Raw genomic sequence first — 27,920 nt, forward strand, 5'->3', positions numbered from 1 at the left:
AGAGTACTTCTATTGTGTGATTGTTTCACAAAGTCATTTTTATTTTGGTAGAAGAACAGCATTAAGTTAAGCAAGCACAGCATCCTGATTCTCTTTAAAATATGAGATGGCTTTTTGCCGTAGCAGCCACAGAAAATCCAACATGATTACTGTCCATCAAAAAATGTCAGCAAAACTAGAGCAATGCTATTTTCCTGTTTCTAAACCATGACCAGTTTTAATTTATGAAAGTTCATAATGAAAAAGAAGCAGATTCTCATAGGTTTTCAATGAAGAGCTGCATCACCTACATAATTCTGCAGCAGGGTAAGCTAACTTTTCTTTGTCTGTATTTCTGTTGTTTCTTCTCACTCTAATCATCTTTGTCACTTCCATTCTCCCATACTGTTTCTGCACTCATAATTCTGACGTCAACATATCCAACCTGTGATCTTTCCTTGAACCAGTCAGCCCTTACTTTCTGTTCTTTAAATATAATTGCAATTCTGTCATCCTTTCTTTCACACTTGCTGCAGAGCATCTCCCTATTACCACCAATATCTGGAGGATGTTCAAGGAGATACAACCATGTTTCCGTCAAAGGCTTTATACCACCATCAGCATCTAGTTTCCAGGGCCTGGCCTGTCTCTTATCTTAATATTGTTGCAGACCTCCACTTGGTCATCCCTTATTGAAACGTAAGCTAATGCAATGTCCTCCTCAAAGACCAAAAATAGTTTATGTATACCGTATATGTGCATAAACATATGCATACCCATTTATACACTAAATGTGTATTTTTTTGGTAATACTTAATGTGGCTTTAAGACATTTGGAGAGGATGAACAGAAACAAATAAACAGAACCAGTCATAATAAGTTATGATAACAATTTATTCATCATTACTGAGATACAGTGAGGAGACATTTTTGGACAGTTTTACAGAGTTAATTAGGGCCAGCATTACCAGTATTTATGAAGGCAGTAAGTTAAAAATAAGGAAGACCAAGATTATATTACTTAATATTTCATCTAGTCACAAGCAAGCCAAAGAAGAGAACCAGCTCTGCTGGTAAAGCATCTTCAATAAACAACTTAAGGTACACTGCAAAAGATTTAATAGCGATCGCTGTCACAAATTTATTATCTAGATGCAACCATGATAACGCTTATAAATTGTTTTCTTTCCACCGTAAGGCCATATTTGGTCCCCAGCTGCGGGGGAAGGAGACAAACTGTGTAGAAGAAGTTGTGTAGTAGCAATATATTGTAGATTATGTCTTATACCCAGTTCTTACTCATACATGGAGCACATTCACAATCAACATTTTTCATACGAGTTAATCAACATATTATAATATACAAATAAATTTGGATTACAGTAATGTTGTTTGAACTGTGTTCAGATTCCAAAAAGGGTGTTCATGTAGTGCTGGCTTAAGGGTTCTATATACAATTTTGAACATAAATATGACATTGAAAGAGCATCAAAGAAGTATTTTCTATGGAAAACCACAGTGGAATAATGGCATCCTTTGCAGAGAATGAGGTCACCCTCGCTTTGTATGTTGTATGCTGTGTTTCTCTGTTCTGTTTTGGTAAAAAAAAAAATTTAAAAAAAGTCTGGCATGTTAGTGTAGCTGAGTACCTCCCTTTGAAACTGCTGACTTTCCTCACATATCTATCCATTCATGATCTGTACACTAATTTATCCTGTGGAGGGTTGCTGGTGACTGGAGCCTATCCAAGCCGACTTAAGGGAGTAGGATGGACAATTACTAGGCTAACACAGAGAGATGGACAGACACTCATGCTCACACTCACAGCAAAGCAAGGTCTTTTGATCTTTGTACTGCAGGAGGAGGCCAGAGCATCCAATGAATATTAGAATATTTGGATCTCAAAATAAATATTTGGATACCACCGTCATAAACAAATATTCGGATATTCAGGTCCAGCCCTAGAAAGGCCCAGACAAGATTCAAACCCAGGCCCTTCTACCTATGAGGCGACAGTGCCAGTCACTACCCCTACTTTTAAATACATTTTATATATATATATATATATATACATATATATATATATATATATAAATGCCAACAGTGACCTCCCACATCACACTGTAAATGCACATTCAGCCCATGCTTCCAGAAAAGCAAAGAATTTAAAAACAAAGTATTTTATTAGTTTTTTACCTATTTTTCTATGCATATGCTCCATCAAAACCAGTCAAGACAGTTTGTTATCCTGCGAACCTTGCAAGTATTATGTACTTAGGAGAAAACAAACAGTCAGGGCTGCATGTTCGGCAGAGCCTCTTCCACCCGCCACCTAACTGCATTTACTGTAGAACAGCTATGCTTCAACAACCCTTGAATCTTCCCCTCTGTATTCTCTAACCAGATTAACAAACTGCATCGCATTTAATGAATCGGAACAAATTGCTTGTTGTATTATTGAACATACTCACACACAGAGATGTCTAAACATAAAACCTCAAATTGTGGTTTTAATGGAGGTGCAGTCTCTCCATATTGCAAAGTCCTTTTCAGATACGGGAAATGGAACATTGCTGCTTCATCAATCCAATCATTTTTCCATTAATGACCCTTAGATTGTCACTGAGACATACCCCCCATGGTGTGGAAGAAATCTGTAGTACATCCGCACGGTTTCACTTCTGCAAATCCACATCACTCCTTCCCTTTGGAGACTCTCCTGGATTTTGCTGCCATCTGATCCTGCAGTTATTTAATAAACTCAGAGGAATAAGTCCTAAACAACTGATAGCAAGGAATTTCAGCTCCTGCAAGTCTTGTACAGAAATTGAAACTTAGATTGCATTCATTATCAGTGAGCATTATTAATCTGATGAAATAAATAAATCAGTAAAAATAAATAAATAAATAAATCGAAGTTCTAGCAATATCTAGTTTCATCGCACTAAACTCTTATTTTCATGGACATTGTATTTTGTAGCGGGCTGCACAGTGGAGTGGTGGTTAGCATTTTCACCTAGCAGCTAGAAGATCCCTGGTTCATGTCCCAGCTTTTCCAGGATATTTCTGTATGGAGTTTGCATGTTCTCCCTGTGCACACGTGGATTTTCTCCAGCATCCTCCCACAGTCCAAAAGGGTTAACTGGTAATTCTAAATTGTCTGTAGGTGTGAATGCGAGTGTGATTGTCTGTTTCTGTGTAGCCCTGCGGTAGACTGACGATCTATCCAGGGTGTCTCCTGGTTTTGTTCTGAGTCAGCTGAGCTAGGCACTCCTGCGATCCTAATGAGAATTAAGCGGTGTAGAGATAATGGACGGATGGATGTAAATATTTTGTAGCCTAATAGAATTGAAATTGTAAAGTGAATGACAATGGTAAGTTGTAATTTTGGCACACCAAGTGTGGATTAAGCATCTCTATGATGCTTTGGAATGAAAATTAGTGCTGAAATGTTGAAAAAAATCTTCCCTAAATCATTTCACACAAACTAAAGTACCATTGCTTGTGTCTGTCCGTTAATGTGACGGCACAGTTGAGAGTTGTGTTGTGTTAAAAGTGATACAGAAATGTCATCTGGTCTATACCTAATAAGATTGGTGACGCGACTTTTGCAGAAAAGCAATCAGGATTTGCCTACAGACATTAAAACCAACATGCTAAATTACTATCAGATTAACAGAACAGAGCATTGTGCGAAGGGGCTTAAGAGCCACCTTATATAGGTCTGCCAGGAGTGAGTTGTCAGATGCTATGGCTATAATTTATTGCAAACAACACAAACACTGGTTAACCCTAATTTTTGTGCTTGCACCTCATTGTGCTGCAAGGTATTGGGGTTGGACCTTTGCTCTTTTTGCTACCTTCTGCTCAGGTTTATCCTGTCTTTCCATCTTCCATTGTTTGTCTCGTCAAAAGCAGTGGGTAGACAGGTAAATCGAAGCATGCTGAGGGAGTTTGTTTGTCTGCACGACTACTGAAAATGTCTCTGACCTGTTTCACACATTGCTTTGTATGCTTTTATAGCAGTGTACAGTAAGAAGTCAATATCTGAATCTCACATCGCAGTTGGCTCATACACCATCCTGTGAGATGTCCTTCAGATAGCATAATGAAAATATTTTTTTATGTGAATAGTGTCAAATTATTTTTTTATATATCTTTCTCACGTAGGCATCTGCTGTAACATATTTACAAGATATTAGGTACATTGTAAGAGAAAGGGAAAACATGTTTTTCCTGTTTTTTTCTTAATATAAAATGAGATGGCATGCAAGAGGGAGGAGACTGGCAGCAATTGACAGACATAATAATGACTAGAAATATATTTTAAAAAACTATTGCAATAGTGACACTCGGTATTTCAAAAACGAACTGTGCACTTGGTTGGCGGTTATGTCCATAATTGCATTAAAAGCCTCCAAGGATCCAGTTAGGAATTACACGTAAAAAACAATAATGTACAACAAAGCTGACAAACAGGCCGCCATTAGCAGAGATTTAACCCACGGGGAGAACGAGTCGACAGTGGCAATGCAGGCTTAATTCATTAAACCTGATCTAGTTTGCATCTCGGAGATACAAAACATTTTGTGAAAGGCAGCTGTAGGTGAACTGACATTTTGCCACTTCAGAAAAATGATACTTTTTCTGTCCTTGTGATGAATAAACACAAAAACCAGCTAGATGTTGTCAGTGAAACCTACATTTGGGTTGCATGAACATGTCTGTGCAGAAGGCTTGTTCTCCACTTCAGGATGAATGACAGGAAAATAAAAAAACTTTTTAAAATTGTTGACCTGATGGTGACAGAACATGACCAAAGTCAAACTAATGGGTCATTCCAAGTATGTTCATGAAATGAGTACACTTTTGATATCATATTGTACCTGTCTAAAGTAAATAAAAAGAATAGTGAAGAAAAAAGTTGAGTCGCAGAATTCTAAATTACAAATTAATGACAGAATCCATCCATCCATCCATCCATTCATTCTCTATACACCGTTTTATCCTCATTAGGGTTGCGGGGGGTGCTGGAGCCTACCTCAGCTGACCCGGGCGAAGGCAGGGGACACCCTGGACAGTCTGTCGCAGGGCCACATATACAGACAAAAAAGCATTAATGACAGAATTAGTAACCAAAATAGCATGCTGGTAGGATAAAAGCTTTATACAGTATGTAAGTATTCAATGAAATATACAATTTTCACAGCACTTAGCTGGCACTTGCACAGAAGATGTCAAAAATCAACAAATTCTTGGCAGGGAATAGCATTTCCTATTGACTAGTCTACTGATAACATATACGCACAATGAATAGCAAATTAATTTTTTGGATGAATTGCTTTCATAACAATGTCTGATCAAATCTGAAGAAAAACTGTCTTCTTCACTGTGCTGTAAATACTTTGTTTTCATGATGCTGTTGTTTTCATGAGTGGGTGTTTTTTCTGTTGGCACCAATTTGATTCTAAACTGAAACCAGCTTACTGCAGGTGGTTTTCCAACCAGAATTACCTACAACACATAATGGAGCCTGTCACATCATGCCACTTTGTCATGACACCTTGGCACCACATTTCAAAAACACTGGGTCTCCTTTAGCATCATTTTTCAACACCAGGGTAGCCTGATAGACCTGTAAAGTTCCCTGAACGTCATAAACAGATGCCATGAAACTGTAGCCAAATTTTCTCAGCTGGTGTAGCTACTGTTGCTGCTTTTCAGGCAATGAGAGACAGAACCGGTGCCAAGAACTTTTGGATCCTCAATTCGACCAAAGAGCAGATGACCAAAAAAAGGTAAACCCTGTGTGAATACAAAACTTAGGCCACAAAAACAGAGGGGGAACAAATATTGGTCAAACTTCGGACACAAACCTCAGTCACAGTCCTGTGACATACACCACAGCCACACCTCCAACCACCTTATGTTACTCTTTGAAACCAGAAAACGCTCCTACACATCTATTGGCATTAAAAAGGCAGCGATGCCTGAGGACACCTTGTCCGTATCTCTGAGACGCCAGTGGCTTTGACAGAATGGTGTTTGATGCGTTGCGAATAATAACTGGCTGGATTAAGATGTAATACACAGCATATACATATATGTACAGTCTCTGTCAAATAGTGTAACTGAACTATATATCGATTTGAGCAGGCGTTCAGCTTATCACCTTATTTGCTTTCTGCTTTCAACCTTCAACCAGAGTGTGCATGGCTGTGTAGTTTTAAAACCTACAGTCAGTTGTGGCTCTGTGGTATTTTGGATATTGCCCAGGGTACTAAGTGCAAAGACCAACAATTCATTCTGTTCTATGAGAAAACACCACCAACGTGATGTTAATCACTGAAGTCATTTATTTCCTTTAAACTCTGGAGCCAGCTGGAGGCTGCAGCAACAACAACACTCTGATACCCCTCTCCATAGCCACTCAATCAGGATATTAATTGCCCAGCTATGTCTGCCTGTTATCAATCTCTACCAATCATACTTTATTAAATAAAGATGCAATTGCCTTCTGGAACACACTCGCATACAACAGCGGGCTTTATCATCGTGTATCTACAGTCGACAACTGCGCAACTCCGGACACATAAAGATGATCAGCTCACAACTGATGATGCACCACTATCAACGCTAGTCCAGGCTTCCCAATTAAAACTCCTTTTGTATGCTTCCTTCCACTGCATTTGGGTATGTGTGTTTATGTGCATATGGTCCGGCACGATAACACTGAAGGTTGAAGCTAACATGTGTCAAATGCTGTTCAGTGTGTAATGCTGTAAGGAGCAGAGGCTTACCTCTTCTGATGTACCCCACTTTTTTCGCCTGTCCTTCCCACATGGAATGACTCAGTGGCTTGTGTTCCGGCACAGAGAATGTTTTAGGTTGGAATTATGATCCAGGTAAGCTCTACAGTGCTTCCCACATTAAAAAAGGCAAATATTTTGTTTTTAATACATTTATTTAGGTTTGTTACTTAACATGGTAGGAAATAAATTATCAGCTTTGGTTGAGAGCTGATAGTCGATTTCCTGCATTTTGGAGCTGTAAAAAATGCTTTTCGTTTCAAGTTGGTAATTGAAGAGCTTAGAGGTCTGTTGTCTGTAAAGAAGATATTTAATTAGTTTGAGAAGCAATGTTGCACCTAAATGAAATTTTAGGGAGCATTTTGCAGAAGGCCACCGTGCAGACTCCTACTCTTGGCCAGATGCTGCAGTTGTCTGTCTTACTATTTTGCTGCTGTTTATTTTGGCTTTCATCACTTCAACCACAGCTCAGCACTACAAACATCACAGTGGTTCTGGGAAGTCATGCAAAGGAGTAATGTCAAAAGTCAAAAATGTCAATAAGTTCCCTTTGGATCTCACAGAAGTCACTCCAGAAGCTTCATATATGTAACTTTGTAAAGGTCAAATCCAGATATCTTCACTTGTGTTGCATTTAATGTCTGGTGCAAATGTTCACGTGCAAAACACTGCAGGCTTGGAAATACAGAGTTTTGAAAAGTTTTCATTTCAGTTTGTCAACCATCTGACTGAAGGCTAAAAGAAAGTGGGACAGAAACATGTCAAAAAAGGTGAGGATGTTCACATCATTATCTGTGGAATGATTTCACTCGATGTTTCACATAGCCTTTGAGCACAGACAAAATTGAATGCTGGGTTCAGTTTAATTGCCTTTGTGCTGTTATCATCCTCCCACAGAATGGCTTTTATCTAAATCATTATCTAATGGCTGAAAAATTCTGGTTAAAGCTTGCACAGCTAGCAACAACTCACTCATATTCTGTATCATGGAAGCTTAAATGACCCACATCCATTTTCCTCCCACACCCTCGGCTTCCTCACTGACACTGCAGTTAACATAATGCTGCAGCACATTACCCAACAGGACCACGACTGCAGAAAGAGAAAAGGGGCTGAATTGTACTTAATATCCACGTCAAGGTTCATTCGCCGTTATGCTGACCCTCCCCTTCACCTTGTGTCTGTGGATGACCCCATGCCAGTTACTGACCAAATGCATTATTTCCCACTGCAGCCAAACATAACCCTGCCTTTAAATCACTCTTGGGATGCCCTGCCTTTGAACCTACCATTAAGGTCATCTAATACGCGATATATATCTGAATTATGAATAAAAACAATGTCCTCAACTGTCAGTGAACTATCACTGGATTGTGGGTGTCTGACTGAACGGACTTTTAAATATTCTGAGTTAGAGTGAGTAAGCAATGTGCCTTTGCCGTAATTGCAAAATTGGAATCGTCACAACAAGTGCAGTTGACGGCGGAGCGAAAGGGCAGTGCATGGGTTGTGACCACAGGTTAGCATTATTGCTGTTTGAGCAGGTGTAAGTGCAGGCCACTTACAGAGGCCACAGGTCACTTATGATTGTGGTGCACCTAAATTGAGGTGACACAAAAACATAAAATGAGATTCTTAGAAGCGCAAGGTCACAGTCTACAGGCCAGTGTGTGTGTTTGGAGTCACTCACCTCCAGAAGCTTGTTGAGCTTTGAGTGATGCAGTTTTGTCAAACATATTCAGGTAGAGGGAATAATGCAGGACACAGTCTAGTAAAAATGTGCACATGGGTGAAAACTGTTGTATTATTACACACACAAGCATATCAAGCATGTGTGAACGCTTTTATCCAGAGTCGAGTTGTGGTGGCAGCAGGCTAAGCATATGTCCCACTCATGAGAGGTGTCTTCCTGATCTTCCTGGAGGATCCTACAGTGTCCCCAAGCCAGATGAGATATATCCTCGCGTAAGTAAGTTCCTGGTCTACCCCAGGATCTCCTCCCACTTGGTTGTGCCCTGAAAATCTCTAAAGACAGGTGGCTAGGTGGCACCCTAATCAGATGCTCAAACCACTTCACCTTACTCCTTTTAATATCAAGGAGTAGCAACTTGACTCCGAGCGTCCTCCACATGATGAACTCCTCATCCTATCTCTAAGGCTGAGCCCATCCACGCTACAGATTAAACCCATTTCGGCTGCTCATATTCGCAATGCCATTGTATTGGTCAACACCCAGAGCTCACGATAGTAGGTGATAGTTGGACTGTAAACTAAACCGAGACATTTCTTTACAACACCTTCATTACTTCTGCATCAGTGCATCTGTCCATCTCATACTCCAGTTTCCTGTCACTTTTGACCAAAATCCCAAGACACTTTTTATAGGTTTGGAGGAGCAACTTACCTCCAACCCAGAAGGAACAATCCACAGGTTTCCACCAAAGAGCTATGGCCTCAGTGTTAGAGGTGCTGACTATTGCCCTCATGGCTTCACACTCAGCTGCAAGCCTCCACAGTGTGGGCTGAAGGTCATGGCCTGATGGAACCAACAGAAGTCCATGAGTCCTTGATTTCAGGATGAGATAAATAGAAGCAGGCTTCTCGTCACATGATTAGTAGCAGTTTTCAGAGAGCAATAGCTAGCTTGTATGTTCAAAACTCTGTTTGTGTCTGCCTTTAATAGTGTTGAATGTGCATTAAATTTCTAGATGTATAATATACGGTATAGCTTAACTTTATAGGTTAGCTCTATGATTAAAGTCAGTAGGACTGAACTCAGCATCCATTTTTTGTTCATAGTGTGTAATATAAAGTCAGCTCTATTTTTAATGAGCAGTATTAAAAGAAAGAAAACATAAATTTGACTGCTAGTCCATTCAAAGAATGCCAAATGGAATTTCTCTATAGAAATACATATGCAGTGTACTGAGGAGCAGACCATTCCAGAGCAACACAAAGAATCCAGAGACCCTTTCTCAAAACTATAAATTTGGTAAGACATCATTTCAGGAGACAGCTAACCCAAAACTCACCTCCAAATGGAACATCTGTTGGTCGGATGTTTACTACCAAAGGTCCACTCGCAGTTCTCTTTGAGACAACAGGGTGCCTCCTACCTCCACCAGAATCTGATAAAGGTCATAAAGGTTCAACTGTGAGGAAAACCACACCTCTGCAGAAGCGGACTAACATTTTTCACGGTGACCTTCTGATCACCCTGCCTAACACACAGAACTTGGTATGCAGGAATGAACTGAATAGTTTACAAATCAGAGCATTAAGGGAATGCAACATCACCAGAGTGATGATCTGGACTCAGTCTCTGTTACCAGGTTGATGGGGACCAGCATGGAAGAAGAACTCAAATTTGAAGTTTTTGCAGAGAAGCAAACACCTCCATCCTCTCTGTCCCAGACCACAGCAATAAAGGCAGAGAGAGACTTTCACTCCAAGCATATATACTACTTGTTTTTCCTATTATTGAATGCATATGCTTGAATTTTTAGCTGTGTTATCAGTTTATTTTCATGTATCCTAAAGCCTACAATTTGTAAGTTTATTCTTATATTTAATTATAAATAATTATGTCTAACTTTAAAGCAGGGCTTTGATTTCCTATGTTTTACTTAAAGTTTGACTTCTGAGGTTAACGTTAATAATACAACAATTCGAAAATTTTCTTTAGAACTATCAGCTTTGACTTTTAGCATTTTTACTTTGGCACACTTTTGCAATGCAAACCTACCAAAGTGTCTCCTTGTCTCTGCATTTCTGAACAAACTCATCCAGCAGATCATCATAGCTTCACATCCTACAGCAGCCTCCCTCTCACTCCCACAAAGGCTACAAAGTAAGCTCGTGATTTTACAAATTATACCTTGTTTTCCAGTTCTAGTGGAATTCTAAATTCATCAGCTTCCTACTAACTGCTTCCAGTGACGATCACAGTTAATTAGTTTATCTGTTTATTCATTCATTTATTCACTGTCTGGTGTTCTTATGTCAATGCTGTTTATTGTTTGTTCACAGTATTAGTTAATATATGTTTGTGCGTAATTATCATTGGTTCTACTGTGTATTTCTTTGTTTGGGAACTGGAGGTCAATGAAATCAGAGCTTAAGACTTTCAGATAACAGACTGATCTATTTCTTTTTCATCAAAGCTTTTTTTGAGATTTAGTCTAAAATGATGACTTCCTCAGGCCAGCTGAGAATGGTGCCCCTAAATTAGCGAATGCAATTTTAATGATAAAGTGTAGTTTGTATCATTAAATGTGCTGCAGCCTACACTTTTATCTGCATTGTTTGGTGCAGCTGTGTGAGGCTATTTCCACAATGTTTTGTTACACATAAATTACTGGACAAATGGCTTTAATTTTTTTAGTTTCACTGTAAGGACAGAAATGAGCCAAATGTTTTATTTGATCTAGTTAATAGTAAACCAACTTTTGGCTTTGGAAGTAAAGCCAATATAAGGTCACTCGTACTGAAAATGCTATATTGCATGCCAAAGTAACTCACTGCTTTACAAGTCAGTTCCTGATACATTCTTTGTATTTTCTTTTGTTGAATGGAAATAAAATGTTGCAACCCTCTGAACTACTGGTGCTGAGAATCTGTCTTACTACAGCCCCATGCACACTGCTTCACCATGTGGAGAAATCAAAAGCTTGACCTGTCATGCCTTGCTACGGTTGTCAGGCTATAACTGCACAATTTCAGGGAGGATTTAATGGAAGCTGGGTTGTGGGAAACAACAATAAACACTACAAAATGTGTTGAATTAATTGAAGAACAATGCCACAATATGCTTCAATTTTTACCTTAGGACTATACTTTGTCTGTGGTAAACACCATTGCATTGCTGCAACACAAAAAAGCTTAGAGTTGCTGGGAAAGGGAGGGGCTGTTTTGAAGTGGACCAAGCAGAATCAGGACAAGTGACTGGTGAGTATATGTATTTCTATTCAGTGGACTCATTGCTCACTTAAAAACATGACCATTAGGGACCTCATTTAAGGCTAACTAAAGGTTCATAGTCAGAATCTGAACTTTAAGCTATTATCATGGTAATGGCCAAAAAATCAGAGCCCAGCTTTCAAAAGTCACCAGAAATGAAAGCTAAAGGCAGCTATTTAAAAAATTGCATCCCACAGGAATCTACTAAGTGAAAAGAGAAGGAGACGAGTTTGAAAGGGAATCAGAGATGGGGAGAAAAAAGAGGAAACCAGATGAGTTTAGTGTGGATTTTCTTTTAACTTTAACCTGTCTCATTTCCTATCTGACTGGTACAGACAATGGGACATTAGGCATGCTTCTGCTGGTGTCATTGGAAGACTAATGAGATGGCACCAGTCCCATGAATGGCTCATTGGCCTGATGCATATTACTGTCTTTAAGAGTTTCTTCATCCTGTTATGGCCGGTCATGCAGCAGATCTTCTACCTGTGGCAGAGGGTGTGATGAATAACAAAAATGCCCTGCATGATGGTCTACTGTATACTATCATTACAACCAAATGTTTTGGCTTTAAGGCCATTTTTACAGCTAAGAAGTAAGAAACTGTATGGGTGTAGATTCACGACTAAAGACTGACAGAGAAGACAGGGAAACATATTTTTTTCATCACATTTGTAAAGATGCACGTCTACCTGATGCTGTGGGCATGTGTGCACAAGCCTCATTTTAACTCTTACAAATGGATAGAAAGAAAGTCCTTGAATTGCTTTTGCATATTGATACTTCTGCCTGTATTGCCAATCATTAGACCTTTTAATGAAAGGAACTGCAAAGAAAGAACAATTGTCACACTGGTGACGTTTACCAAGCTATTCGGGGCTAGCTTAGCTATAGTGAGTCTTTGTCATGCCAAAACAACAAAATTAACACATGCATTGGTATACCACTATTGTTTGTGCATTTTTTCCTTGGTGTATTCAAATTCTGCATTCATTTGACGTCAATTCTTGGTCTCAGATCAGTTAGGAGGCTACTGATGGCTCAGTTTAAGATATTCTCCTTATTTGAATATATGCTGAAATGAATAGATATTTATGTCTCAAGGTTGATGCTGATGCAATTCATACACACTTCCAGGTCAAAAAGGTGTTGAAATGAAATGGAAAAATTACAATTTGTTAGTCTTCTTCTATGGCAGCTACCACTTAGTGTATCATCCATAAATAATGGATCATATCCACCAGTCCCTCAATGCTTTAAGACTGAATTGCCCTTTCCTCTTTTGTAAAGTATATGAAGGCCTGTGATTGACACTGGCTTATTTATTAATGCATCAGTCTGGAAGCCATGAGGAAAAATGAAAAGCAATAAATATATATTTATATGTGTATACTGGATACATATATGTATTTGTCATATACAGTATAATATACTATCCATGACACTTGAAAGTAGGTGTTGCCCAGTCCCCTCAAGCTCACCTTCAGGCTAGATATGCTCCTTGGATCAAGAAGCATGGAAAGGAGGGCAAAGAGAGAGCAGAGTGAAGCAAAAAATGAGAACACAGCATTGGGTGGTTTTTCAGCATGGGATGCCCAGTCAGACTTCAGGGAGGTAATTAATTAACAACAACAACAAAAATGTCCAAGCTGAGACCTCCAGGGGCACCCTATGCTTCCTCAGATCTCTGTCCAGGAAATGGATGGCTGGGCTGGGGTGGGTTTATGTGGAGCGGGGATCCATCCAGAAAGGTTCCTCTCCAGCAAGCACACGATGCGAGTGAGGCACCAAGACAAAAACCCCAGTTTATAATGCCACGGTTTAAGTCCATAAATCCCATAAAGGAGATATTAAACATGCTTTCATAGCAAAGTGCCGAAAGGTAATTTAATTAGATAACAGTTTCTGTCAGTCTATTACATAACGAGATCAGAAATCGGTCTCATGAAAGACATTAAAGGTAGGCCTTTGAAATATTACAATTTACTGAAATGCATTTACTACTGAACATCTAATTTGGATATATACTGTATATATACTAAACAGTACATGACTTTCAGTAGTGGATTTTTTTCCTCATCTTGTTTATATATTTAAATATTTTTGCTTTACTCTTTTTTTACAACTTCTCTTAGAAAATATAAGCATTAATTTTTTACTTTGAATTTAATGACATTTAGCAACTACTTTAACAAGAGGGGCCAACAAGAGATCATTTGAGTGAGTGTAACATGTTTTTTTTTTTCTTTTTTTGCAATTTCCAGCTAATGGAATGACACAAAACAATCATTCTATCTATGGGTCAGCGCATTATGAACACTTACAGATGACGGGAGTAAAGTTGATTATCTCATAAGAACAGCACATGTAAAGGCATATTAGATATTAAGCTGGTCAGTTTTGTTGGAAGTTGGAAAAACAGACAAGACCTGTGCCTCTTAAAGCCCAAATGATTATAGCTCACACATGACTGAGTCGCTGTAAGGTTTTTGAGGTGCTCTTGGTCAAAACCACCTACCAACAATAGCCTTAGGGAGGACCAAACACAAGCCAGCGACAGGGAGTTGTGAGACATGCGAGAACAACTCTGATTTGCAGCAGTTCCAACTCATAACTCACAGAACATAAAGGATCTGCTGCTACTGTTTTGGTGCCAGTAGGGATTATGTAGGGATGGTCACAGTGCTTTTGGCACATTATTTTGCTGCTTTTACAATTTGGTCAAATGAGAGGGATTTACTTTCCAACCGTAAACATGTGATCATAAAAAATAAGATATAATAAACCAAGAGGTGTAATAAATAATAATCATAATTGTTGTCTAATCTGCCCAAACCAAAGAAGAAAAAGTGGAGCCTAACGACATGTGAAATCAAAGATGATGTCGTCTACCATTGCTGTCGTTGTGCTTAATGCAAGCACTGCTAAGAGAACAGACATGACATGGGTCAGTGGTGGCTCTCTCAGCAGTGGAAAAGCAAACCGATTCTTAGAAGCTGAACCAACAAGAACTTCATTAGCACCATCTCAGAAATAGCACCCATTTTGCATTGGTGGAAAGAGGCTAGTCAGCTGAGAAAGGGTCACTGTTAGCAACACAATGGCATAAATTCAATTGTAGAATTAGTTTACAGCAGTACATGATAATGTAGGGTATATGATTAGTAACAGCACATGAGAAACCCTAATGAAAATGTGAACTTTGAACAAAATCTAATTTTCTTTAGTAGTAGTTTCTTCAGTAGTTTTAACTGGCAGTACTGACATCAGTCAGTCTTATGAAACAGAAGTGAGGAAAAGCCTGATGAGGTCTAACCGACACAAAAGGAGACAGAGTGCAATCACAGATAAAGCCTTAGCTTGTGGCATCCTTTGATGCCTGACCAGCTCTGCAAAATAACAAATCCCTTCAGTCTCAGTCTGCACACTGAGAACCTGTCAACAACTACAGTACGTACCTCCTACACTCTAAAAATAAATAGAAAAGATGGGGGCTTAGTGAGTTTTGAACTGAGAAGCCAAATTATTGAAACAGTGACTGCAACATTAGTGAGAGCAGTAAGAGAAAGTAATAACTTGCCCCCTCTCAGTTATGTGCGATTCCAACAAAACTTTTAATATATGGTGCCCTTTGTGTAATAGGCATAAATGCATCACTTGAAAAAGTTTTAAATATCGGTAGCCAGAGTCTTGACAGAGAATTTGTCTTCATAATCACCAAACAAAATGTTTTCCCCAACTGTGTCCGACCCCACCCAGATAGCAGTGTATACAGATGCAATTACAAACAGCAAACCAAGACCAGGAGTCACACTGCTGATCAAGAGGAACCACAATCTTTAAGCATGTTGCCCCATCATGCATGCATTGTATGCTAAGAGGACGTGGTGTTGTATGAGGGCGCTACGGCTGTTTTATTAGCTCCCTCAAACTCAATTTCCATTTAATTTGTGAGCTGGCTCCCCGAGTATGCTCCTGGCAGCTAAAGGTATAAATCTGGCCTTATCTGGCCCCGGCATGCACAGTTCATATCCACACACCCTGTGCCAACAACAGATCTATAATTCATGGCCAAGCACACCCACATTATTGGCTGCCCGTGTATTAGAAAATACAACACAGGAGAAAGAATTCAATGTAGTGTCATCCAAACAGTTCAGAAGGCAAGAGGGTATGTTTTCTCTCCCCAGAGACAGAACCATGTGACAGAAACTTCTCTGTAGTGCTATTACACATGAAAGAAAGAAATGTACTGTGTCAAACTTTTTTACATTTACATTCTGCACAGTGGTGTCTTGTATCGTTATGCCAAAGTGAGGGTTAACATCAGTGTGACCCCACAGGTGAAAGAGTGCTGTGTTTGACAGATGGGGAATTATTCCTCCAATTAGGCTAATTGGATGAGACAGGTCAGGGCATATAAGCTGTTGAATGTAGCTGAACAAACAGAAAGGATTGTGGTAAATTATCTTGGGGGAATGCACTGGAGGGACCAAATTAGGCCACTGTTTCTGTACAAATCTATATTGGGAAAAAAATATATAATGTTGCTACAGTGATGGCTGGCCTTGTGAGCAGTTGTCTGCTTTGATGACTTCTGCTAAAAGATCCGTCCACGGATCATTATCCAATCATGCTCTCCAGCTTGTCTGTGTCTGTCTCCTATTGCTTGCCTGCCACACTTCAAAACTGCCAGCATCAATAGTCGAAAGTATGAAAAAAGTTTGAAACTTTTGTGGCATAGCTAACCGATTCATCACCCATAAATACATTCGGTTTTTCATGCCAGGTGGAAATGTGAATTTAAAGAACAACAACACCAGAAATACACAGAAAGTGGAAAATTAAACTCTAAAAAGCACTTAAAAGGTAAAGCAACAGGCATCCCTGTGGCTCATATTAACATCCCAGCTGGAAGTGAGGTAATGTCAGCTTGCCTCTCACGCTCCTCAGAACAGCAGGCACTGTGGCGTGTGGACAGGTGGTGCTGGAGGAAATCTGTGGAATTTTCAACTGGGCTCCGCTCACCAGGTCGAGCAAAAGTGAGAAAGGAAATGTAGGGCAGAAGAGGAGGATTGAGGGCCAGTCCCTCCGGTGTCCTCTTTAATGAGCATTACTGCGCCAGGAAGGAGGAGGAGGAGGAATGCTTCAGCACAGAGGCACAACATCATGGTCAGGCCGGCGCGATAACGTCCCCAGCCCACTGAGGACCTACTGTAGCTGGGAACCGACGGCGAGATGAGAGAGACATCAGACACGAGGTAATTAGGACCACTCGAGAAAAGAGGTGGAGGAGGATACCACCGCTAAACACCTCATCCTCTTTTACTCTCTTCTTCTCTGATTCCTTGGGGTCATGCTTGTTTTCGCCTTGATATCTCTGTTAATGAATGAGCGCGGCGTCTATTGCCCAGAGGGGACCAGTGTTTGTCTCTGAAAAGGGAGGCACGGGTGGTGGTGAGGGGGGTGGGGGTAGGGGGAGGTGGCACGCTGCGTTTTGTTTGTGTTGTTCTGAAGCAGCTGGAGGCAATGACGGGGAACACAATAACAATTTTCATGCACCCAGTGAATGCATAAGCACCCACTCATCACAAAATCACAGGCATACAAGCACAACTGTAAATGAACACCTGCTGTTCTGTACAGGGCATGAAATAGCTCATCAATACTATACAATATGTTGTGCAGTGTGCAATCGATTGTGCGCTCAACAACATGAGGACGTTAAGTGTAAATAAAACCATGCGTGCTGACTTACTAAAATCTCATATAATAGAACTTCATAAAGAAAAGTCTTGTTCTGATACATGTGTGTACCTTATTAAACATATATGATCCATGTTCAATAACTTTTCTATTCCGTTCCATTGATTTTCACCACTAAACTAAGCTCTGTACTTCTTCAGAGTACTTCTCAAAAAAGGCATGTTAAAGTGAAATGTGAGATACCACATTGAATTTCGAGCCTAACTACCATACCCAGAGACACCACTCCATAAAGTTTGAACAATTGGTTTCGACATTTTCTGCACTTGCAGCATGAGAAAAGCATTTGTGTTACATTCACTAGACAATAATGTGATGCTGTTTCTGTGTACTTGTGACTCACAAGCCTTACAGCATGTTGCTGTATAACCACCTGTACTTAAAGTTGAGAAGCGACCCGTTGTTACAGCCCCATGCATGCTCTGTTTAAATCAGTTTAGCAGTGAGTTCATAAAGTTTTACATTTCAAAAATAACACTGGTATTGGATTAATTCTTCGTGTTGGCCGATACTTTAAATTCAGGTGATGTATCTAGTGAGAAAAAGTCAGATTTAAACATGCCAACCCTGAGCCTGACACATTCAATTTGAGTTGCAAATATACATAAATCTCTCTCAGACTTCCATCTATTCACTTCTCCCAACCTCTCCATCCAGTCGGTCCAGATGTTCCACGTACTCGTGTATCTGCTGAAATATTCACACCTGGCTCCTCTTGCTCTGAGCCACCCAGTCCCTTCCACAGATGTGCCCTGTCAATCTAAATAAAGAGGGACATGACAAGCCAATCACCATGCTGCCGTGTGTGTGTGCTCAGTGGCCCTGCTCCGGGACATTTTTACAGAAACATAATGTTTTATAATTTAATCTGCACCTCTCTCTTTGTCGGTATCAGGATGTCTTAATGAAGTATGTCCATTCTGCTTCAACCACGCACAACACCTGAGTATGTAATGTTGTCATAAAATGTGTTTATGGGTGTAACGTTTGCAGAGATCATTTGATATGTGAAAGCTTTTATACTGTTAAGCAGATTGTATTATAAACACCACAGCACCAGAGTCAAAGGGGGGGGGGAAGGGAAGAGTCTGAAGAGCACCCATGGGGACAATAATGCCTTGAACAGTATATCATTATACTGTAACTGGCTAAGCACTGTAAACAGTATGGTTAATATTTCATGCTCTCAACGGCGTTTTAATGGATTATTAGACTATAAACAGGCAGGGAAATGAGTGTTCAAAGTGAGTCATAACGTTAGATTTATTGGCAGGACAGTTATCAGGAGATGATGGGGTCATCTTTTATTATATTTCAAACGAAGAACTGACGATATCACGGGGTTTCTTCCTATCAGGACGGAGGGACAAAAAAAAGAAATTCAATGGGCGAGAAAAGCGCAAGAACATAAAGGATCAAATCAATTCAATCCTTCTACCATTTGAAACCTTCTGAATGGACAGACAGATGATGGCTATCTCACCTCAGACAAAGGCTCAGAAGAAAGATTTAAAGGTGTGTTCGGTCCATTGTCGTCTGAAACGTGTCTTCAGGAGCTCCCTGGGGTGCTCTAGAGAGCTTTCTTGAACTTTGGCTGATGAGAAACAGCTAACTGAGCGCAGACAAATATACACAACCAAAGACAGCACACATTCACAGGTGCCCCTAGTGTCTCTTCCAAGCATATGAATGGATTTAAAGCTCAAGCAAAGCCCTACAGTGAAAATAGCAGCCGAACAATGGCCATATGTTGAGCCTGGTGCAGCCGCAGGGGGATCGATTGGTGAATATTTCATTAGAGCTTGAGCTAAATTCTTTCCAAATGAAAACATACATATCTCCCCGTAGGTGGGGCTCCACCATATGGGCATGTTTATTAATATAGCGGCCTTGCTCTTTGGACTTAGGGTGATGGATATAAGTAATTACTTTTTTTTGGATTGAATTACCTGCTGTTGCTGCAGCAGGTTAAGTGTGGCAAACACAATTTTTGTATTTTCAGTTCAAGCATGTACTGCTGCATTTTATTGCTTTCTGCAAGGGCAACAAGAAGTGGTACAGTGAAACGAATCCACATATTTTCACAAAATATTTGCCTCTCAGTAACACGAGCTTGTTGGTGAACAACTGTGTCTAGTTTGCCCAGCCACTAACAACATGAAGTTTATTCAAGAGGTGTATTTTACCATCAACTCCTGTTTCATAACTGTCTGCAAAGCGCCCCTCTTTGTGGAGCAGTTTATATTTAGACAGAAGAGAGATACATGAAAGGATGGTGAAATGTTACTGTAGCTACAATAGCTGCTTTCATTTTGGACTCCTTGGCTCTCTGTTCTCTCAAATGTTACTGGTGTCGACATATTCTGCTACTGAGCATGTCAAGGTTTACCAAATCTGAACTTGATTCAAAAGAAAATTCATGTGAATTTTGATCAAGATTTGAATATTTTAATTGTAGCATTTCCATGGGAATTAACTGATTTAACCACAAAAATGTTCCTGTTTTAAATATGGTAAATACCTGAGTAGCAACTTATCTGTATCAGCTTGACTGAGTACAAATAAATCAGAGACACTAACTACTACAGTTTGCATATGACATGTGTCAAAAGATGTGCAGAAGAATTGACAGGTGCTGAGTTATTGCTATGGCAGGAGGAATTTATTTCCGTTTTGTATATTTTGTTTTGACACATTTCTCTCATGTGACAAGAGACAATTAATATGTTCCAGTCTTTGTTTCCTTCTACAAAGGCAACTCAAGTGGAATCACAGGGAAGGCAAGGAAAGAGGAGCAAGAGGGCAACAAACCCTAATCAAAGCTCTTTATCTTTGTTTTTCCCTGCTCATCTCTCTACCTGTCTCTCCTATCTGTCCTCTGTTGTCTTCCTTTCTGAACCTTAATCTACGTATCTGTCTTTCACCTGTGCAACACAGTATCTTTACTCTTCCTCTTCTGTCATTATCTCCCTGTCTTTGTTTTGTTCCCATCTTGTTTCTACCTTCCACCCACTCCAAACTGTTGTCCTCCAAGTATTTTTCTTCTGCACTCCAGTTCCTCCTCCCAAAGTACTGCTTCATCCATCCACATTACGGGATTGAGTAATTGGATGGCTCAAAAAACAGGCTGAGCTTTGAAGAATCTACTTTGCTATTTCAACTGTGCACAACCTGCAATCATTTACAGTGTACAAATTAGCTTGCAGCATTCACTGGTAGCACATCTAAAGCTGTGATCTGAATGCAATTTTTTTCTCTCTCTAGTAAGCCTATTTTTCTTTTTTCTTTTTTTTTAGCTCACTGTTGATAATTCCAATTTTATATTTTAATATTGCAAAGGCAATATACTTTCATTACATTGCTTGAGATTGCTTTCACTGAATAGAATATTACCTGCTTTGTTGCAGCCACTTTTCATATGGAGGTTTTTTTTTAATAACACTGAAAAACATTGAAACATCGTATACTGAACATTAGACTCATATAAGTCAATAAAGGCACCTAAAGCCATCTGATTAGAATAAACATCCACTATACTTTTACAGCTTTAACTATTCATGTGTATTATGATGCTGATGATGACATTTTTGCAGCTACTGAGCAGCACAAAAACTGGACGAACAGTAAATTATCCAAGCCTGTAACTGTACATTTTTAACACGTAGAGTGTAGTGCCCTCTCCTCTTTGGCACCCTCTGTAAAGGCAGGAGAGATGAGTGAATTTGACATTCATGCCCACTTGATATGAATTATACATTACATTTACAGCACCGGTGCACTATGGCCTTATAGGAGCTGAATCATAATGAAGCATTATTTCCTTCCAATGAGGCTGTTAGATGGTTATTTTTTAGAAAAAAATCTATTTCAACATCTTCTTGCTCTGATGAAGTATCTGAAGCAGAAAGTACAGACCAAAACACAAGTATTTTTTATTTTGTTTATTCTGTCCTCGTCTTTACCACTTAATTCTCATCCATTCACTTAATATCAGCTGAATGTGTTTCCCTTTAAACTGCATACCTTGCACCATGGGATGAGTTCACTGTATTAATCTGATACTGTGGTCATGTTTGGTTTTATAAATTAATACTGATGTTGATTCACAGCAGTCATGTCAATATATCAAAATGGATGCATTTCATCTTAATCATTCACCTTCCGTGCTTGTTATGATTCGAACTGGAATCATTGAGAGGCAGCAAGGTTGCACAGAGAGTAAAAGTTCAAGGCCTTTTTCTGGCATCTGAGCATCTGAATCCGTAAATAACCCATTAAGTAACTGACTGACGATAATACATATACTGTATATTTTTCTACTGCTCTGTTATTTCCTGAGCAGAAGCCATCAACTTCCAAGTTTCGCAAATAAACACACCGAGAAATGCAGTGCTAGTCAAATGGTTCTGTCTGAGTTGAGTCAAAAAAAATCATCTGTTTTGCACATCACAGGGGCTTAAGCTGTTTATTTGTAAGTCAGTTTGCAGAGATAGCAGTGTGTGTGTGTGTGTGTGTGTGTGTGTGTGTGTGTGTGTGTGTGTGTGTGTGTGTGTGTGTGTGTGTGTGTGTGTGTGTGTGTCTGCGTGTGTGTCTGCGTGTGTTGCTGACGGGTAAGAGGAAAGCAGTTTTAATCACCACTCACCCTCACACCCTGCTGACAGCGTCAGAGAGGACCAGTCTCACCCCCTTCCTATGATCAGCCTCATCAGCTGTCTGCTTAGCCCTCCATTCATCTCTTTATTATTTATTTACCTCCACTTTGTACATACATATTCCCCCAGGAACACATCCTTTGAGCGTTTAAGCAGGGCCCCTGCTAAAGCACAGCAGAAGAACTTTTTCCACTCTATTTGTGTTGCACACGAAAACCAAGTTTAACTCTGACGTGCTTTTTTTTCCGCCTTTTGACGGATATTTTTTGAAAGGGACAGAGAAGCCTCATTTAAGTAATGCTTGGAGTTTGGCTTGATTGATTTTATCTTGACATATTTCCTAAACTAAAAACAGACAGCTCATTTATAAAGAATGATCACACTAATGGAAGGCCAATTAGAGTTACCAAATGACAGCGTATTTGTTCACACTGCTATTGATTTTGTATACACCAAATCAAATCTACACAGTCAATAGGCAGTCTTTTCGTGTCTTGGCTGGTGTTGTAGCAACAGATCAAACCACTTAAATCAGTCTTTGGAAATCACAGTACATCTTAAATGTGATGCATTTGACCGCGTACTCACCAACAACAGATTTCATTATTTATTAGATGAGGTCATTCTTTGTGGGCACTAAGGTCAGTTTCTATTCCCTGGTTTCTGTCAAGGATCCTCAATGTCTGCTGTTGGCCGGGTCATGTGACACTGCTTTTGGGCAAGAAACTAGAGAGTCCCTCCAGACTGTGTCACTGCAGCGGTGAGTGAAAGAGTGAGGGCAGGTTGGGGAAGGTTATTTTTCTAGAGACAAAATACTTTCAAAGGACAAACTATGGAGCACAATAGTGAAGCAGCGGTTAGAGATTCTGTGCAGTTTAATGTGGGAAATTTGAAGATTATTGCTAGCATTATGTTTACAAATCTACAAAGCCAAGTCTGGAGTACAGAGTTACAATGTAAGAAAAATGCTGGCCAATAAGAGTGAATTTCAGGTAGTGATTTAACAGATGTGAAGGAGGTTGTGAGTCTAAGATAACCAGACAGCAAGCTCAGAAATTGAGGGGCATGGACTGAAAAGGCCTGACCACCTCAGGTAATTGAGTACAGCTGGTGAACCACTGCTTATGGAGCTCAGGCTGATCTGTGCTGACCATGCAAAAAGTAGTCGTTTCAAAGTTAGTGCAAAGATGGAAAAATGGAGTTAATGTAATCTGATGCTGTAGAGATTGCTAGAAGTCAAGTAGCAGCATTCTGGATTGACTGAATCAGAGAAATTGTCTCGAGAAGATGGGAAATAAAATCACTTTCTCAAGAGCCATAGCAGTTGGCTGTGAAGTATTCTTCTGCAGATATGTAAAGCAATGTTTTTTTGTCCTAATATCCTGTGTTTTTTAAAACTTCAGGAAAAAATGATTTACATGAAACATGACCTCATCCACATCTGAAAAAAAAAATGTCTCTTGAGATTTGTTTCATGGTGAGAGGACATGGATAGGTTCAGGGTAGCTTTGGGCTGTCACTTTGTGAAAAATTTTGAGGGTCTAAAAATATCAACGTGCATAAAGAAAGGCAGAGGAAGAACAAGGACATGTATCAAAACAAGAGGGAAAAAAAATCCCGCCTATGGCCAGTTTTACCATTCAAAATGAGTGGTGGGGTAGTCCACCGCTGAATATATGAAACCTTAATTTCATCACATTAAGCAACAGTTCTTATCTGCTTTGCAAGGCAAGTGCCAGAAAGTCGGGACCAGGCAAGTTTCCACCCTCAATTAGTCTCACAAGCCCAGACCTTGATTTACCTCCGCCGTGACAACATCTGAGGGGAATCAGCTGGGAAATGACACTGCAGTGCTGTTTTGCTGGGGAAAAAGAAAAAATCAAGGCAGGTATAAAAAAAGAAAAAAAATGACAAAGGTTAAAATACAAGTGCTGAAAATCTCACAATACAATAAGATGAGAGTCTTTGCTGCCTCTACAGAGTAAGTTGACTCTGGATCACTAGGAACAGCAAACTCCCACGATGCATAGATCGCTTTTACACCTAAATTTTAAAGCTGTGCAGTGAAAAAACACAAATGCAGGTGTAATATCATCCAGAACCCACTGAAGGTTTGTTGTATTTGCCACTTTGCCTAAACAACAAATGCAACAGATGTTAACGTGGATAGAAGCTTGTGAAACATATACATGATGCCGAAAACCAGAGACACAGTGTTTATTACGAACACAAATAATATATGGAAACCTACATGTTTTACAACCTTCTTAAGCAAAAAAAGGAAGGATTTAAATGTGTAATGTTGTATGCAGTATTAAAGGACATGCCTGGTGATTCTCTGTATATTATTTCATGCCGGCAAGTTTTGTTTTTTCGCATTTCTATCCGTTTGAATTAAATAACAACAGCAGTGGATCACTCGCTGGATCAATACACAGGGCAGTAGACCTCTTTAAATCTGCAACATGCAACAGTTCTTTACAAGTCGATGCACGTGACATTATTGATTTGAACTGAGGAATCACAGAGAAAGCGCACAGTTCCCCAATAAGCAGAAAGATACATGTTGCTGATGATGAAGACAAACAGACTACCAGACACTTGCACCAATGACTTTTAGTCTCAGTGGTCAATGGGACATGGATCCCGGAGATGAGGCGACACGCTTCAGAACACACATGAATAAGTCCGTGTAATTGCATCGGCTCTGCTGCAGTACAGAGGTTAGGGCATCAGAAGCAAGACACTGATAGTTCCTGTCAAACAGCATGCAGTTGTGATTGATGGTGTGCAGCACTCATATAATTTCTCCTGGCCTTGGATGAAGCAGGTTACACTTCAAGTGAGTTCTTCAAGCTATCTGAAGGAAATCAGATTCTGTTGTTAAATTAATCAACGAGCTAATCAAAGCAGCGTCTTTAAGACCGTGAGTATCATTGACAAATCAATATACTGCCACCCGAAGGCAATGTTTTAATGAATCTATGTGCCAAGTAACGAAATGTCCATACAGCGCTGTTTATTGACAATGCATATTCTCATAGCACTGAAGAATGATGTTATGATTATGCTTAGGCAATTGGGTTCGGTATTAACAGAAGCTTTAGAGTCATTACAAAAAAAAAATCTCACTCAGTTGCAATTATTAACTGATGAGTAATTTCCAGTAAATGTATGCTCTGTTATATTTCAACCCTTTTAGGTCACCAGGAGAGCCAGCTGCAGCAAAGAGAGGTAACACAGCATCAGTGACTCAGAATTACTTTGGATTTTTAAAGCCGGATAAACAGCAGAGTGATATCCGGTCGCAAGATACCCAAATGACCTGAGCCCACAAAGACAGGAAACACAACAGACCTTTTCCACCCTTTCAAAAGGCAGCACCACCATCACCCAGATTGCATAGAGCTATTGTATGCAGTCCCAAGCTGCTAACAATAAAAACTGAGCTCACAAGTAAGCCTCCTGTGGCAGCATCATTTTAATTTTTATTCTAATACATTATTGCTAGTATGGTGTGGTGCTTAAAATGTGTACAAACACAATCAACAATAAAATGAATGAATTTCCTGCCTCTGTATTGGTAATAAATGTAGATTGTCGTAATTATTAGGCGAGACCAGTATGAAAAAATGGACATGTTGCCCTTGGTTTTAAATATTTGTATATTTTGACATTTCATGAACTCTGGAAACAGCTTGTCATCAGTCATGTTGAGCTGAATGTCTGTTATGTCTGAATTTATTTAATAAGATGCCTCTGTTTCCCTTGAAACTCCTTTCACTAAAGTGAAAAAAAAACCTCTGGTGAGCTTAAGAAATTTTGCACAAAACTAGAAATGCCTTTGAATTTCACCATTTCCATTGACATTTCAAAATGTGATGCTTTAAAATGTACATAAGGTGAGGTATGGAATCACAAAAGTAAAATCAGTCTCCTCATCATATACTTGGCAAGAAAGCTTGAAAAGTGAATTTACTAAAATGTTAAATTATTGCATAAAGGTTAGGTGAAATAATGAAAGAGTAATATACTGGACTGGAAGATGTGGCACATTTTTAAAAACTGATTGATATTAATAATTATCAGTAACATCATTAATAAGGAAGGAAACACACAGTATGTTTGTTGATGTAAAGGCTCCACTGGGAGCCAATTGAAAGTACAAGGGGTGTTTCTGGTTTAGGATTGAATCCTAAATATATCAAAAAAAAGGATTTGTTGAGTTTTAAACTATCCTTTATTTTTGAATCAATAACTTATTTCTCTCTGCTGCAATCATGGCTTAACATTTCCGTCTGAAAATGGCAACAGCAACAATGGTGTAAAATAAACATCACACAAAAAATCAACATGTTCTGCTGCACACGTTGGTACACTGCCACTGGCAGATTAATTCACTTTTATGTGCCACATATTATAATGGATTTAAAAATAGGAAACCAACTATAAGTCAGATTTTTTTTAAAATCACAGATAGTGGCTGTAAAGGCAGACTGCTGCTATGAACACAGGAACTTTGTTCTTGATTTTGACTTGCTTACTCAGTTGGGATTGTAATGATGGAAGAAGATGTTGTGTTTCCAATCTTGGTCAGCACAGGTTGCCTTTATATCTTGCAGCAGATATTGTTCTATCCACCTATAGTAAGTTGCTCATCATTTTATCATTGCTATAGAAGGATTTTATTTGTTTTTTTAAGTATAAAACTTATTCGTAATAGGACATCTTTGCTCTTCCAGTGCCGCCATCTTTTCCTTTCTAAAATGCGTCAGCAACAGGGCACAGGACCTGAGCCCCAGCCTCCACTGAAAAGGTTCTACTTTTAAACGCCCACTGGCCAACTCATCCACTTCCCTTCAGCTCCTATGTGGTGTGGTACAAATATGTAGCACTTTTTGGACAAGGAAAAAAAAAAACATTGCCAGTGAGCATAATCCAGGCAGCATTAAAATCCTTTCAAAAATAAGTTGTAGGAGGTAGAGTTGCAATAAGTGCAGTAAGTGATGTAATAATGGTGTCTCACTTGGTCTAAAACTGAAAGATTTCACAGCAAATCTATATATTCCAATGGAATTGCCACGAATAGAGAACCTGCTAGAGGAGGTAAAATGCAAATGTTTTGCATACAGTTGAGCTATTATTTTGGTCACTTATTTTGTGCAGACGAATCAATGTCACTTTGTAGTGTAGCCGCCACATGATGTTTGATGCACACACACACAAAAAAAAAAATCACACTTTTGTACCGTATTTGTATTTGTCATGTAATCGGAATGCGTATTTTCTGTGTGTCAGTCAAAAACAAAGTCTGTGATTAGCAGATAAACAGGAGTTTTCTTTTTTTTTTTTACTGTGGAAAGCATTGTGAAAGTTGTATGCATCACACAGGCTGACTCTCTTGATAGAATCCTACCACGCCTGAGAAATAATCTCCCTCGGTGCTGTTTACATAATGCCTAACAAGTGTTAAATTTGTACCACTAATCGGGGAAACTGTCAAACCTCGGCATTGTGGACCGTGCAGTAATCCATTCCATCATTGTTATTCCGCTCCAATCTCATTACCTCTATTCAACATTTAAGCACGTTGGAGATGAAGACTGCTACAATCAAGAAGCATTTCAAACACACAGCACAATGAGGAAAAAAGGCAACACTGCATAGCTTTCATTTATAAGCTTGCTTCCTCCATCACAGAGTGACATCGCCCTGATTTATGAATAAAACAGTAATAAGAAACACAGTCGAGGCG

Source organism: Acanthochromis polyacanthus, chromosome 6 (assembly GCF_021347895.1).
Source record: "Acanthochromis polyacanthus isolate Apoly-LR-REF ecotype Palm Island chromosome 6, KAUST_Apoly_ChrSc, whole genome shotgun sequence".
NCBI classification, from domain to species: domain Eukaryota; kingdom Metazoa; phylum Chordata; class Actinopteri; family Pomacentridae; genus Acanthochromis; species Acanthochromis polyacanthus.